Source organism: Podarcis muralis, chromosome 1, assembly GCF_964188315.1.
Source record: "Podarcis muralis chromosome 1, rPodMur119.hap1.1, whole genome shotgun sequence".
In the NCBI taxonomy this organism is placed as follows: domain Eukaryota; kingdom Metazoa; phylum Chordata; class Lepidosauria; order Squamata; family Lacertidae; genus Podarcis; species Podarcis muralis.
The window spans coordinates 28,918,378-28,935,130 of NC_135655.1; the positions used below are offsets into that span (position 1 = coordinate 28,918,378).

At 43.7% G+C, this 16,753-nt stretch overlaps 1 protein-coding gene and 1 non-coding gene across 20 annotated transcripts in view; both read right to left on the reverse strand.

The window, feature by feature from the left end:
• Positions 1 to 16,753, reverse strand: part of NRXN3 (neurexin 3) — a 1,192,693-nt gene that overhangs the window by 867,780 nt on the left and 308,160 nt on the right. The gene's annotated exons all lie outside the window — the stretch shown is intronic.
• Positions 8,249 to 8,319, reverse strand: TRNAA-UGC (transfer RNA alanine (anticodon UGC)). The gene has a single exon. It is a non-coding gene; the product is annotated as a tRNA-Ala (tRNA).

The following is a 16,753-nucleotide window of genomic DNA, read 5'->3' on the forward strand; positions in this document are numbered from 1 at the left end:
TCCATGTCTACAGGGAGAGAGAGCTTAATGACTCAAATCCAATCTCCCGAACACCTTATCAGCCATGGACAGGCCTGTTTCTGAAAGCTGACCTTTACCACTGCATGGCGTTGGGCAGAGGGGGGGGAGGGAGGAAACGACTCAGACAACAAAAACAATTAACACAGTGTTTGACAAAATAAAGCCAAGGCAAGAAAGGAGGACTTTAAGTCTGTCTAGAGACTGCTATCAAATAGAGGATAGGATCAAGAAAAGAGATCTAATATACAGATCTATGGGACAGCCAGCTGGCATTCATTTCACCTCCATCCTCTGCCAGACCACAATACGGAAGGAAGATGCATATGTGGCTACAATCCACATCTCGTTGAAGTTAAGGGCAATACTCTAATTGAATCAATAGCTCTGGATTTCAGCTAAAGTGACATTTGGGCTAAGACAGGAGCAGGTTAAAGGAGACAGAGATTTAAGAGCTCATTCACACTTCTGTTTGGTCCGATATTTCTTGTTTGCACTGTGGCATGGGTCCAAGAGGTTTATCTTTTGTACTGCCACTTTCCCCAGGAAAATTCACTGTTTACCACTGAATGGGAACCAGCTTCAATCAGGTTTTCTGCAGATTTTCCTGGGGAAAGTTGTGGGACAAAAGATTAACCTCTCGGACCCATGCCAAGAAGTCACACCCCAAACGGAAGAAATCTCACAGCATGGATGAGCCCAGAGACATAAAGAAGCCTTGTAATGCCTGAAAATGGCATTCATTCCATGCACAGTCCCAAATATACACAAGAACTCCTGTATTCCCTCCTTGGAGGTTGTTCTCTGTAGCACAAGCAAGCTTTCAGTTCAAAGACAGGGGAAAGAGCACTGTGGAGGCAGCCCGAGATATCATCAGATCCAATTTCCAACGTCTTCACCGCTGCTGTGAAATCAGCTTCCTGCGGCACTGCCTAGACTGTTCCTCTTGATCAGATGCCTTCAGCGTAATAGGGTCAAATCAAATGACCCCTTGAAAGGGGTGGAGGGAATGGAAAAGAAATCCCAAACCACAGCAAAGCTATTTGTGTGTGTGAGAGAGAGGAAATTAATTTATGTGGCAGGAAGAAGTGGCCAGCGGAGTAAGAAATGAATTGCCTACCCCCACCCCTGAGATCATAGATAGTTTCCCACTTCCTCTGGGGCATCATGGATTTCAGCAGCCAGGAAGAGAAGAGTGAATGATCTCAGGAGTATTGGGTGGTACCGACTGCAGTCTCTATGCAGGATTAAGATATTCCAGTAGGGAAGGGGCAATTCCTCTGTGTGTGTGTGTGTGTGTGTGTGTGTGTGTGTGTGTGTGTGTGTTTTAACAGCTTTCGAAAAATTGTATGCTGTTAACAACTGTTAACAGCAGTTGTTAAGCCTTGCATGTGCTCATCAACTAGTGGCAATATAGACTGTAGCTGGCCTCTAGCTGTGGAAATCTTTCCCAATGGAGCCAGCTAAAACAATAAGCATTCCCACAAATATTGTAAAACATCTACTGGTTTGCATTGGTTACTGAAGGTTAAGTTAAGCTTCTACGGGGCAAGTTTACCCAGGCACAGCATTTCCTTTTTAATAGAGCTAGCCATACGTTAGAGTAAGCCTTCTGAAAACTGTCCTCTAGTGACTTCCCGTCTACACTGGTACACCACCACCTCAAGCAAGTAGCCATAGGTAACAGCAGCACTGTGACAGGTTGTCGGCCATTTAAATTTCCCACAATGCCCTGGAACACTACTACATCAAAGACATTGTGGGTAATTAAAATGGCGGGTAGCTGGCAGCCCTGGCAGCCTGGCATGGGGAGCACAGTATCCACATTGGGCTCTACAGCCTCAGAAATAGCCCAAGGGCATTGAGTGTTTACGCTGAACATGCTAGCAGTTATATTATTCAATTGGTTTTACTATTGGCTTTTAAAGGTTTGATCCGCATTCCACGTTTGTTTACTATTTATTCATTACATTTAGAATCATAGAGTTGTAGCACTGGAGAGGGCCACAAGGGTCATTTTGTCCCACCCCCTGCAATGCAGGAATCTTTTACCACGTCCCTAGAGTCACAGCCTTGTTCTTAGTGTGGCAAATATATCTGAAAGACATCTAAGATCCATGCCACTAAAGACTTTATTTTAAAATGGCACAAAAGACCAGACATAGTAATGACCACTCTCCCATCAACCGGAGGGCGCCCTTTCCGTGGCCGCATGCAGCACCCCACCCCCCCGATCCCTGAGACACCGGCAGAAGTTCCTGGTCCTCCTCCCCACATCACAGCCCTTTGTGGTTCCTGCCAAACCTCAGTTCAAATGGACCAATCCGTGGCGGGCGGAGGCGGAGCCAGCAGAACGGACCGTGAGTGAGCAGTCTTCACTCCGGTCCACTCTTTGCATAGTAAAAGGGGCGGAGCCTACCTGAGAGTGCACAGTCGGCTCCAGAGCTTCACCCTCCCTTTGTTTAATGCTCTTTTATTACAGATTAACTTCTTCTACAGGTATGCGGGTGCTGCTACGGTCTTACGATGGTTGCTGTTAAAGGACCGGGAAGGAATTTCCCTGCATTGTCAGGTTTCACCTTCCCCGTAGCAGATGTCACAAATTTGGCAGTTTTATGCCTTGTGTGGAATCCTTTAGCCTATCTTTGCCTAAATGGGGGGGGGGGGAATGAAGCGGTGATGGGCACACACACCCCACGGCGGCAATCCCAGGGTTCCCCATTAAAGGGCTGTGTCAGAGGGGGACTGGGAGAGATACACACCCAATGCCTAAGCCAAGCTCTTCTTTACATCTGAAAGCTTAAATAAAGTAGTGGCCAATTTAATCCCATAACACATTGTCATGACTCATTCATTTCTTCCGGTTGGCTCTTGGGGGTGGGGGGGTCTCTGCCTGGTCACACAATAGGGAGACCATTATTATTTACAAGCCAGAAATATATGTGCCAGAAATATGTGTACTTTGCTTGGTTTTCATCCTCGCAAGAGTCTCTTACCTTGCAATGTGCTGCAGTGCTCCCCACATATTTCTTTATGTGTTTCCATATGCAAACCATTCATTCATTCATTAATTTATCTTTCTCACATATCCTGCCTTTCTATCATTGTGGAACCAAATCCCTCACTGGATCAAGGCCTGAATCTATAATAATATGATTGGTGTAGTTGATCTATGCTCTTATATTCTCAACAGCCCAATTCATGTGAGCGATTTTATCACACTTGCATTGTCATTTTACCCATCTGTCAACACGGAAAAATGACAAAATGACTACATTCTTATTTGTGGCTATGAAGTCCGAATATTCTGTTTGCATATATAGCATAATGACATTATTTATTTTATCCCGCAGGCTTTGCGAAAGGGATATTCCTGAGCTTGTCTCCTTTGTCACAGCCATAATATGCCACGGATGATTTGAGGTGATAGATCATAGGAATCCTGCTGGCTCAACCAAAGTGAGGCAATCCATAACACGAATAAAATTATTTTCATATCTTGATATGATTTATCACTATAAGCCTACTATCTCTATTGATTCAATAGACACTTCGCAGGATGGAGAGAACATTATTAAAACTCTGCCCAGTTGATACGGCTAGATGTCAAAGAGGAAAAACAAATAGAGTCACCAGCTTTCTTTGGACTGGCAGAGATTATTCTGATCTCAGGGCACAATTTAGGAACTATTCCATGTATGTTAAAATAATTTACCAGAGTGAAGGCAGAATATGGTCCCTCTAAAAGTACACATAGTACACCACAACTCCACTTCTGGGCTATACGTTTGGGCATTTATTGGGATTCTGAGTATTACAGCTTTAAAAAGAAGTTTCTAGACCTCATGGTTATAATGGAAACTGAGAACGCCACCCATACCGACCGTGTGAAAATGAAAGAGAGAGAGAGAGAGAGAGAGAGAGAGAGAGAGAGAGAGAGAGAGAACCAAAAGGGGCATTCTATTTTTAAAAGTTTGCATTCCATTAAACTACCAATATAATTTCCCTTATCTTTATTTCATAAAGGCCAATCGCTGTTCTGGGAACATTTAAATTCCTCAAAGATTTGCTTGCACAGTGTACACATATCATAACAGCATTCTCCAACATCTGCACAACATTTATCCCAAACAACAAATGTGCCCCAGAGATGTCCAGTTAAATGACATTTTCCTACAGAACACATTAAAGTATTTATAAATGATAAAGCCCATAGCCTTTTCCTCCTGGATATTTTGTTGAAGCACTGGTTGAAATCCAGTCAATTCATAAAACCCAGATTTTGAAGATCCCCGGAAGGATCTGAGTTCTTGAGCAGAAAAGGTTCCCTGCTGCAGAAGACACACTAGAAGATAGGGAAGCCAGGATGAAATGTAAGGCAACGGAGCAGGGCTAAAGCCCACAGCAGCCCTGCAGATCTTTTCTACTCATGTTCCCCTTCATTACACCTGAACAGAGTCGCTAATTTTGTCGCTTGCATGTCGCTTGCAGAGTCGCTTGCATGTGAACAGAGTCTGGAGTAAAACGCCTGGGAAGCACAACAAAAGCCCTGTGCATGCGTTATAAAAAACCAACTTCCTCACTACACACTCCGGTTCATATTTCAGGTTAGTCCCACAACCATGGCCAGCACAGCTGGAGGCAAATACCCATTCTAAAGTCCATCCATCTGCCTACCAAGTCTGAATTTTAAAACAAATCCGAATGAGAAATATAGACTTGTTTCTCTTTGGGAAGATTCAGATATGCAAGACAAAACTCCCCCCACAGTGACTCTATAATTTCCTCTTTTGTTTTGTCCTCTCCCCCAACCCCAACCCCGTCACACACATTTTTTTCTCCTTTAGCCGGGGTCTTGCAAACCTTCAAGTTCCCACAAGAACTGAAGCCATACACTCTTCCCTATAAGCTAGCACCTTGTTTATTATTTCCTGTACCCTTTTTGCTCTTCAGATATCAGTAGCCACAGTTCCCTTCCATTCCCTGTGCTGCATCTTTTGTAACGGTGAGTTACTGTCGCTACAAAATTAATCCTCAAACTAAACGTGTGGGTTTTAGCAGTTATTTTCTTTGCTGTCAGTTCTGCTTTCCCAGGCTGTTTAGCATCCACTGCGATCCACACATATCTCTGATAAAGGAGTGTTTGTTTGCTGACTGCTCCATATTGATGTGTTTACAATGAAACACAAGCATGGATGGAGGGGGAATAGGAAATGAGGGCCAGCAAAAAAACAGCTATTCCCTCCCCCTCCCACAACACGTACACTATATATAAGCAGTTTCAAATCACCCAAAAACAACTTCAAAGGGAGGAATTGCCCTTTAATTATTGCTCCTTCCTTATTATCTCTCTCGGCTATAAATATGCTTCTGATATTGACAATTAAATCTTCGGAGAAAGAGATAGACATATTCTGCATTTCCTGAAACTGGTAGCTGCTCTGTTTTCCAGAATCAGCGTTCCTTACTGTTAGGTAGGAACCTGGTTACAGTGGCTTCAGAAAAAGCCATCCAAAAATCTATGGGACTGGATGTCCAGTACAACACCAACATCTGAAACTAACCACCCAACTATCTCTCCTTCCACATTTCTCCATCACAGACAAACTTATTTTCCTAGGAAGAACCTGAGTTCTCAGCACTCTACCCATCTATAATCCCCAGCAACTCGTATTTATTTAGAAGTACACTGCCTCCAACAGCGACAGGATCATAGAATCACAGAACTGTAGAGTTGGAAGGGACCTCCAAAGGCCATTGAGTCCAATCCCCTGCAATGCAGGAATCTCAACTAAAGCATCCATGACAGATAGCCATCCAACCTCTGCTTAAAAGCTTTCGCAGAAGGATAACATAGCTACTGTGGCTAGTAGCCGCATAAATTTGTCTAGTCTAGTCCTCTTTTGAAAGCCTCTTGTGCAAGCAAATTCCACAAGTTAGCTATGCACTCTGTGAAGAAGTACCTTCTTTTGCCTGCCCTGACTCTTCCAATGTTCAGTTTTATTAGATGTCCCTGTATTCTAATTAAAATAGCAGCCACCAGCAGTAGCACTTGTTTACTAGACCGGCTTCTTTGCCACTGCTGTATTCAGACTCCTCAAGGTAAGGGAGGTGGTGTGAAGCCACCATTGCCAGAGGGACGGGGGGAGGCAGGAACACTTTGGTGCCATTGCCACCAGAAATGGGTGGGGTTTCACTGCCACTACTGCAAATCACATTCCATGTAGTGCCAGCTTCTGAATAAATATGAAATCGCAATAGCACCAGTCAAGCAGCATGTGTGTCTATGCTGTGTGGCATATTTCACAGCCATTATGGTGTCATTTTCCCAATGTGTATGTGCACACAGCAGTCGTGTATGTTTGTGTTAGGGAAAAAAGCTCCTTTCTTTCCATTCCCAGTTTTCACTCCATGGGAAAAGGCTGTCAGCAATTTCCTTCTGTCAACAGCTGGGAGATGGGGTTTTTTTGCAGTTAGCTGCAATTTGCTTCAATTATGTGTATTAATCATAGCCTGCTCCTGATGGTATTCTTTAAAAAACCCCAAAAAATGGAGTGTTTTTCTTTCTTTTATCCCCTGTTTTAATGAATAAGCCGTTTTCCTCTTGCACAGAGATGGGAGCCCACAATGCCATTTCCTGCTGCAAGTTTCAGGGCAATGGAAGTGGGATGTTGCAACATCTCCTGGGATCAGACTGCTTGCAAGAAACTGAACAAGACTGTGGATTTATTCATTTCTTTGTGAGCACATGGGGTTGGGATAATGTTTAAAAGCATCAACCACCTGGGCTGGCGAGGGCCACATGGGCCTCTCCAATGGAATGACCACTTCTAATCTCTGCAGGGTGCTGCTTCCACAAAGCCACATAACGGCCCTCCCCTCAACATGGTTGGAAAACCTAAACATTGTCTCAGCCACCCCACCACCATAATAATGCAAATTTCTACCCTGAACATAGCTCTGGATCAATAGCACTATTTCCCAATGCCCTCTGCAACTATGTTAGATGATGGTGGCCAGAACAATCCTACCCCTCAATCTGCTTGATCAGAGGGTGTTTGGATGAGTGCGGCCTGGCTCTGCCAGCCTGTGTCATTGGGGGAGCTCAGGTGTCAGCGAGGAAGCCACAACTGCAAGGACTGCCCCAAAGTGTCTGTCCAAACAGCAGGCAAGCAGATCCGACCACCAGTGGCATAGCCAATGGTAGCCAGTGGAACTCCAACCCTGCCCCAAATATGGTGTTTTGGGCCAGAAGCAGCACAGAATCCAACACCAACCCTGCTACCAGCATATGACAGTCATAGGACTGATTTGGGCCTCTTTGTTGCAACAGCCTGGGAACTCAGAAAACAGGTATACTTCTCTGCCTGCTCTTCTGCCTTGGCTAGTGCAAGCAGCAAGGCTGTGAAAGTGATGGTGGTTACAATGTTCTATCAATCCCCATCGCTGCTGGCCAGGAGGTTGGATTAACCTCTAAGCATCCTCTCCCCAAAGCCATTCTCAGTGGGGAAATTCACATGTCCATGGCAAGGCCAGGTGCTGTGACTAAGAACATAAGCCAATGGCCCAGTTAGCCTAGCATCCTGCACTCACAGTGGCCAACAAGGTGCCTGAAGGAAACCTGCGAGTAGGACCTGAGCACAAGAGCACCCTCCCCTCCTACAGTTTCCAGCAAATGGTATTTAGAAGAATACCAGCATAGCATAGCACAGCCATTCATGGCTAGTAGTGACTGATCCGCCTTATTCCTATCTTCCTTGCCTTGTTTGCTCTGTTTGTGAAGACAGGTGAAAACCCTCTTGTTCACCCAGAGACCGGCTTCTGCTCCTTTTAAAATGCACCTGATTTTCAGTATTTGTACGTTTCAGCCATAAGCCACTCTGAAAGTGTTCAAACTGAACAGCAGGATAATAAAGAATGCTATAAACAAAAAAATACACAAAAATAATAAACATCGCTCTTCTTGTTGTCATTTTTACATTTCTGGCCAATGTGCACATGCCCAAACCATTCAGATGGGATTCTAGACTTGGGGAGGAGTTGCCTTGTACATGCCATTCATCCTTCTTCCCTGGATGGAAAGCCAAGCTGCTCAAAGGAACTACCATCCTGGGGTACCAATATGCACACAGGAAGCATCTGTATACTGAGTAAGACTATGTGGTCCACCTAGCTCATGGCTAGCAGCAGCTCTCCAGGGTTCCAGGCAGGAGTCTCTCCCAGCTTCACCTGCAGATGCCAGGGGTTGAACCCGGGACCTTCTGCATGCAAAGCAGACGCCCTACCACTGAGCTACATCCCTTCCTATGCAAGGGAAACTGAGTCCCATGCTGAATCTTGCGGCTCAAAACCTGAAAGGCATCTGCCAGAGTGATTTGTTCAGAGGAAACAATGGTAGACATCCTAAGGGATGGTCAGGATGACACAAAGGTATATTGTTGAGCATCAGAGGAAAGGGCAAGTTTTGACTACTTTCCCAAATGCTACTTCAGGCAAGGTAAGACAGGGCTAGGGGAAGGGGGAAGAGAGCAGGCAAGAAAGGTATAGCAGAAATGAAGGGGAGGGGAGGAAACCTGGCAACTCTCGGGTCGAAAAACAGAGACGCAGAGAAAATGGAGAAAAGATGGAGTGCAGTAAACAAAAAGGGGTGTGCGCTTGAGAGAGACAGAACTCTGTGATGGTGCAACAGTAACAAATCCTCACAGCATGACAGGCGCCTGCTGAAGCATTTCATTTCCCTGCAGCATAATGGTGTGTTATTGCCCATTATCTGTTCTGTCAGTGCTGAAGTCGATATTAAATGAGGGGCAGCTGCATTTAGCTGCCATTCTTCAGCCATCTCCCTGTTGCCATGGAGACCCAGGTGCCCTTTAAACACCCTCCCAGCAGCCTGAGAGCCACTTATCCAGAAATGGATGCCATGTGGCTGGGAGATCACCGATGTTATCCAACTGCATAGGCTCAGTGGGTCTTTCCCATGTTAGCTGCAAGACCCCCTTCCCAGAGGGTGGCCAGTTCTGTAGGAAAGACTCATGTCGTCCTCTCTACACCCCCCACCCCCCTTGGTTAGAGCATTTGATTAGAAATGGCTAACTCATTTATGCACGGCCCCCAGCTCATGGGGTCTGCAGGTATTGTTTGGCTGGAGGAATCTTTAAAGGACTTCAACAAACCAGTTAATCAAATAAAGGATGGTGGTATTTGCTGTTGCAGGGCGACTGCTATCAGCAAGATGTAAGTAAGTACTGTGGGACTCAGATCAAGTCTACCATCTACATTAGGCTTTCGCAGCCTACTGTACTACACACGTTTTTGACTACAACTCCCATCAGCCCCTGTCAGCATGGTCAGTGGTTAGGAAGATGGCAGTTGGACTGCACAACATAATTATTTTTTTAAATTTCTGTCTTTTGTAAATTACCAGTGTCTGACTCTGGGGGCACAGACAGAAGTCCATGAGACCAGGAATCACTTCTGTGATGGCCAGTATAACTTGGAGCATTATTTTTTCAAAGTATCCAGATGTCCTTGCCCCCCTCCCCCCACAGTCAATTTAACTCTTTCCCCTTCCTCTGATTTATTTATTCAGATAATATAATTTACAGAAACAACTTCCTATCAATAATTGTAACCTCTTGCATTCAAATAACCATCTCAAACTGAATATCGGCACCAAACCGCTGCCTTTTGCTTTTCTCAGGCAGCTTCTAAAGTCAGCATATCCAGTCACAATAGGATTTCAGAAATGACAGAAGAAATAAAGGAGAATGACAGACTGATAGCTCAATCTGATATGTATGTGAAAGCAAATCCTATCTATTTACATGCAGGCAAGTCTCTTTGGGATTTCTTCTATGGAATAATGTCATGGTATGCTTCTTGCAGATAAGTTCCCACACCCCACTCACTAAGGAAACATAGGACTGCTTCTGTTAAAAAGAATGTAAGAAGTAACCATACAGAACGTACAGCTGTATTTCCTGTGTGTCCTGACAGGTATTGTATGCACATATGAATCAAGTTACTTGAAAGAGCATTATTATTATTTTTTAAAAAACGTTACTTTAAAAGATCTAACAATATTTCCAGAATAATGAGATCTCATCAAACATACACAAAACACAATAGTGGTAATTGTAGTGAGCCCAAATGTATTTCCAGAGTTTTCTGAGAATTCTAAGGAAATAAAGCTAAGCTTTCATTGAAGTTCCTTCCCCAAAAAATATGTATCTAAGCTGTCCCAATGGAGAGAGAAGCCGGGAAGGAACTTAACTGTACAATTACTGTCTAATATTTATGCCCTCAAATTCATATAAATCAGCAACAACCTCTCATTTAAGAAATGTCTCAACTCATCACTCTTGAATAACAGAAGTCCTGTGTGTGTCATCTGCATGAGAGTGCTCCCTAGCTGTGAACCCTCAATATCACTGCTCTGCAGCTTCAAATATACTTCCATTGCATGTTCATCTTGTCAACAGGCAATATTAGCCATACCGGCTTAACCAAGATTCCTTCCTGTTGAGCCCCTTCTTTACTCTTTTAGAAACAGCAATAAAGCAGGTGAACTGCAGGTGAACAAATATCTTACCATGTTGACCAGTACTGATTGGAAGACCTTGCAGCAATTGGAAGCAGGTAGCTGAATGGGACTGAGTAACAATGGTTCAGCCTATATCCCAACCAATCATATTTGTCAGCAATAGAAAATGTAACTCATATTTCCATCCTTTTTCAATATTTCCATGAGATCATAAATGACAAAGCAAAGATTGAAAAGCAAGATATTTCGGCAACAAAGCTCATTTTAAACTTAATTAACTGATGCATTAAGTGCTAGAGAAGAGGCTTATGGGATCATAACATCAATCTATTTTCCTGTAATATCCACAACATGGGTACAGAGGATTGCTACCTCAGGCATCTTAAAAATCTCCAAATCGTTTTGTTGCCGGATGATGGCAGATCCATGTCCATTGCAATGCCTTTGTCCAGAAAGCCAACTGAAGCAGAGAAATTGGAAAGTGTTTTTTTAAATTTGCAGATAGTTGAGCAAAACAGCACTAAAGAGAATGTCACAAAAACAGGAACGAACAGGGACAGGGATTTTTTTTTTTGGGGGGGGGGGTAGGGGAGGGAGTAGTTAAGACCAGGGAAGTAGAGGACACATTTGTCACAAAGCAATTAGCCCAGCAGACACTCCAGGGAGTTTCTGTGGCTGCATCATTTGTGGGCAGATCTGGGTTGACATGTGCTAGAATGATATGGCTGCCCTTGGACCTGCTGAGCTGTCCCCCAAAACGTTCTTAGCAGGAAACCCAAGATCTCTACTGAGGGAGAAACAAAACAAGTCCGTCAACCTGCAAAGTGAAATCTAATAGATGGATGGCATCATCAGCTTGCATTTATTCTGAAACAGTTTCTAAACAAAGTGTTAAGTTGTAACGCTCCAGGAAAACTCTGAGGTGAGCACTCCAGCAGATAAAACTATTACTTTGACTTCTTTTGTGTGAAAAGGAAACAAATGATCCACCTTTTGTCTTCTCCTCAGCTATTCCCCTCTCCTTCCATGCTCTGTCTACAGTCTTTTCTTGGAAACAAAATAGCTATCAATTCCTGTCATAACTTCCTGTATCCATGCAATACCCTATCTAGAATATGGATGCTCTTAGAGAAAATAGATTAATGGGTTTGACCTTCCCCTCCCCACAACAAACTTTCCAGAATAAGAAGGGACACTAGCTCATCAGCAGAGATGTCACTTCCCCAGTTTGACAATGCTGCCATCACTCTACCACCTTGGATCCTCTTAAAATGGCAGTGGCCTTGCTCTTTTTTCAGCAACAGGAGTTCTGATAGGCCACTGAGCTGCTTTTTGCAACATGGAGTTGCTCCTTGGGCATGCTTTATTTTGAGGACATTTTTTTTAATCTGTTTGTGATGGGGTAATGGAATTGTATGTGGTGCCACAGATGCTCCAAAAGCAACTAATGGGCCATCAAGCTTTTATATGCACTTTTTAAAAAATCACAAACTCACAGGGAAATGTGGAGAACTGGATTTAAGATTGAAAAAATGAGTAAAATCAAAATTCTCAAACCTATCCCTAAATACAAGGAAAACATATCAATCAGGTGTACAATGCGGCTCTTATGTGGATGCCATCTGGGCCCCAGAGATGGGCAAACCTAGCAAGGGATGCTGCCATCTCATTTGCCACACCTGCATTTTTTTAAATCTTTCAAGAGTGGTGTGAATTAGACAACAAAGAAGCAGTTCCCACTTGGGGTGTGTGTGTGTGTGTGTGTGTGTGTGTGTGTGTGTGTGTGTGTGTGTTTGTATGCTTCTCGCTTGTTTCTGGCAACCAAATCTCATCTTTCTATGAAATAGCCATGGTCACTGCAGCCACATATAAGTTGGCCCTTTGTGTTAAGAAAATAGCTTTCTGAAAGCAATGGAGCCCTGTGTAGCTTTCAGGGGCCAGCTATCCAAGCCCTGAAAAAGAATGCTTTGTGCAAGTATGCTTCAGCACTTTGGATGCCCTCAGGTAAGGCACCTCCAGGGAAATGCCTGATGCCCAGTGCTCTCTGGAGCTGCTCCTGCTTTTAGCGAACCTCAAAGTGCTCAGCTGGCCTAGCTCAAGAATCAGAGGAACAAAGGGAGGCTGCACCCAGTGAAGATCAGATGCCATTGCCAACGTTGATTACCTAAGCTTGTGGGCCATATTGCTGGTTGCCGACTTCAGTAGCCAGCAGCCTGCATGCTTCACTTTCCCCGTTTTACCAATATTGTTGATCAAAGCTTTGAGTAAAATCCCATTTCCCCTGCACACTTTAAAGGACTGGAAAGTATCCAGATGCTGCTGAGGTTTCCCTTGTCCCTTGGCACTTGCTGCCTCAGCCCTTTTTCTTCCTTAGATTAAAGAGACCAAATGGTTCATTTCAGAGAGTGAGAGAGATGCAAATTTCATGGCAGAAGAGAAAATGATTCCCTCCCCCTGCATCATTTTATCCTCTGCCGTGAAGTTTGCATTCAAGAGTCCTTTCAAGAGGAGTTTGGGAAACCTGCCTAGCACAGCTGTGGGGGTTCCTGTTACTGCTGGAACCAAGCCCTCTCCTTTGGGGTATAAATTTTCTCCAACAGCCGCAGGCTTGTGAGCGGCAGAAGAAACGTGAAAGATCTTGCTGTGATCTGAAAGGGAAGGTGGGGAATTTTATTAATCTTTTCTCTTTATCACTCTGCCTGTTAAACATAATTATTCTTCCTCTTGCTGGGCTCCTAGACAGCCATAATTAGGAATTATGGTAATGAGCGCTCACATAGCTGCCTGCACTTGCGTTCAAGTGTGTAACCCACAGAAATAGAAAGGGATACCAGTCAGAACACCCATCCACAACACGATTTCAAACACTAGTTCCCTAGATGAGATTTAAAGGTAGTTTTCTCTCTGGACAATCAGATGGCAGAAAATGACATTATCCCTCAGTGTTCCCCTTATGTGGGAAACCCCAAATGGCTTATTTGTATCTGAACTGGCCCTTTTGATTCTGGAGGAAAGAAATATCAGAATATTAAAATTCCGAGCAGTCCTCATGTATTTGAGTGACCCCCAATGATGTATAAGGGTGAAGTTTAATTTTGCTTGCATTTTAATTTGAACTTCTTGAACCAATACGCAAACTGAAACACAACTACCATTCAAACTTCACACTTCTCCAAATTTCGTGATGCAGTTCTCCAACCAGTCAGTGTGCACAGAAAGTGATAATCTTTACTGAAGAAGACAACTTGTAGCCTACCAATCCTACCACACCCCACCATGTATGTATGACAAACCACCAAGCACTCCATAAATCTCTTATCTGTGCCACTTGCCTGATATGGCAAAAATGGGAAATGCTAAGCAGCTGGCAAGCTTCAATCTGACCAGTCACAAGTAATGTAGCCCTCACATAAAGTGGCCTGTGGCGTGTGGTGTGGGATTCTTCTATAACATAATTCAGAAAAATGCTTTACGATATCAAGATTGGTAACATACTCCAATCTGCCAGCTGCTTAGCAGCAGCTCAATTCAACAAAGCAAGCAGGAACTAATTTGTCAGAGGCCCCCAAAAGCATCTGGTACATAAAGCAAGTAGATGTAATATCCCTGAAAAGTTTATTTGAGGTTCATTAGCCCTAGGCAAGCCCTTATGTATCTCTCATATTTGACACCTTTCCACTCTTTTACTGACCTGTACTCTTGAACCTTCTCTTAAACTTTCTAGATGATATGATTTTTCAAGTGGGCAATATACTGTGGTTACTAATTTGCTCAGTAAGATCTAAATGATGCTCTCCAAGGAAGTGGTTTTATTTTTTTGTGGGCTATGATATGAAGTTTCCTCATATTCTCCCCCAACAAGGACCACTGTGGGTGTGGTCAGAAGCATGGCTGTGCAGGTACATTTGGTTTTGAATGAATGAACCACAATGAACAAAATGAATGAACCATCATTCATTCATATTTTTTTTACAAGACAAACAAATGGGATATATAATTCCAACCAGTAAAAAACAGTTAACCCAATAATTTATCCACAATCAATTTAAAAATACCCATATGTTATTACTGCAGCAAATAAGTAGCTATATCAAAAATAGGAAAAGGGGATACATATATGATGAGAGCATAAAAGGGCCAGTTACAAGCAGGTAGACTGTCCCCAATGTAAGTAATAGGAATTGCCTACAAAATAGGAACACTTTGTCCTATATATCTGAATCTTGACAGGTCTGATATACTGCAAAATTCCATGCCATTAGGATAGCAAAAAGCAGCATTACAGACAAGAGAAGCTTGGCTGAGTCTTCCATTGAAATCAGTGGGAGAATTACTAAATTAATGCAATTCTATGCGTCCAACTAATGCAATTAAAACAAAGGGGAAACAAAAGAAATGCAATTTAAAAACTGAATGGGGAAATTGTTTTCCCTCTCACACACATGAAAAGCAATGCTATATTATTCATTACTTGTTTTAGATCTCAAGGGAGTGATATTGTAGTAGTGCAAAATTTAGGCAATCCTTTAAAATGGCAAACAAAGGAGAAGGAGCAGTCAGCATCAGCAAAGCTATCACCTCAAATCCTTTACCTGCCACATTTGGTTTTTGACTTTGTTGTGTATGGAGATGGAGGGTCTGGAATGCTTTCTAATGACAATCTGTCAGCCTGGTGTTGCTCCAGCTCTCCCATGATTTCCCAACTTTTCCCCTCATCTGCCTCTGAGCTGTGACCTCCCTCAAACACCTGTTGTAAATCTATACTGTCTTCCTCTTCCTCCTCCCTGGAAGGGTCAGGATGGAGAGGTGGTCTCCACCATTCCTCCTCCACTGCCCAGTCCCTGACATCTCTAAAGTTGTCTATCGGTGGGGTCCTTTATGTCTAAGCCACATTTCTATTTATGTTCATCCGTGCTATGTATAAACATTTGTGAGCACAAAGGCATGACTGTGTATTGCTAGGTGTGGATGAGAGTGTTCCACTATAGACCACTGCCTTTAAACGGTGTATTCTGGTCCAGCAGGGCAACACATACTGGGCGATGTATTGGCTGCCGATGTGCCTGCTTAATTTCCCTCTTTTATTTTGTGGTATGACAGATGACATGTACTTATCTGTACATTTCAAGAGATCCTACTGCAATTCTACAGCAATTAGGGAAAAGCCAGCATTTCTTCACCCAGAGCTGACCCTAACAGGCAAGCCCCTGTTCTGCAGTTTCCAAGGAAATGTAACTTAGAGCTATGGTGCTAATTCTTTCCTTTGCCCCATGAAAGGCTTGAAGACTTCTCCCACTGTAAGTAGTGATCATGTGGCTCTTCATGATAGCACCGCACGACTTGACAGTTTTACCTGCTGGTGCTATTTACATCCACGCTAAGGCTGATCCTTCCTGTTAGAAGTAGGTTTGCTTGCTTTTAAGTTTCACCCACAGCTCTGCCTAATGCTACAAAAATATTCCTTTTGCATCCATATCCTTTTATGGCTGCACCCTACCTTAGTCTGCAGATATTTTGGCTCCTCAAAGTAAGAACAAAGACTGAGAAAATGGGCACCTCTGATATGAGAAAACCTCACAAGAGGCTCTGCATTAATTCCTAGCCACGCTGATGGGTGGAATCTTTGCTTGGGATTTTTCTCTGCCTGTATCTAATTTGTCTCAGAAGCCTTGCAGATACTTTTCATAGGCCAATGCTTCCCTTTAAACACGGGGAAAGGACTCAGGCATGCTGACAAGCTGCATCCTCGACGCTGCATCTCTATTTATACTGCATAACATTACCTCATCTCCAGCCAATCAGGGCTTGCCATGCCTCAACACTCTCTCCCTTCGCCTTGTGCTACACCTGCCACTGCCACCGGAGCAGCCCACTGTCAAATCAAGCATGGGGGAGTACAGAAAACCTGCGGCTCAACAGTTAGTAGTCATGGGGGGCGACGCATGAGGCCATGCAGTTAAAACAAAATATAAACAGGTGGACTCTTGGCACACATTTCTTCTGCCAGCTGAACTGAAAGGAAAGCGAACACAAAATTTCAAGCTCAGTAACAAAGGGCAGAGCTCCCTTCTGCTAGCTGGGCCATTCCAGATTCACTGCTTCATCAAAGTGTCTGGGAACAAGGTGACCCTCCTGTCTCGTGAGAGGCGTCTTGGAGAGGCGTCTGCAAGCTGCAGCACAAGTGAAAAAAGT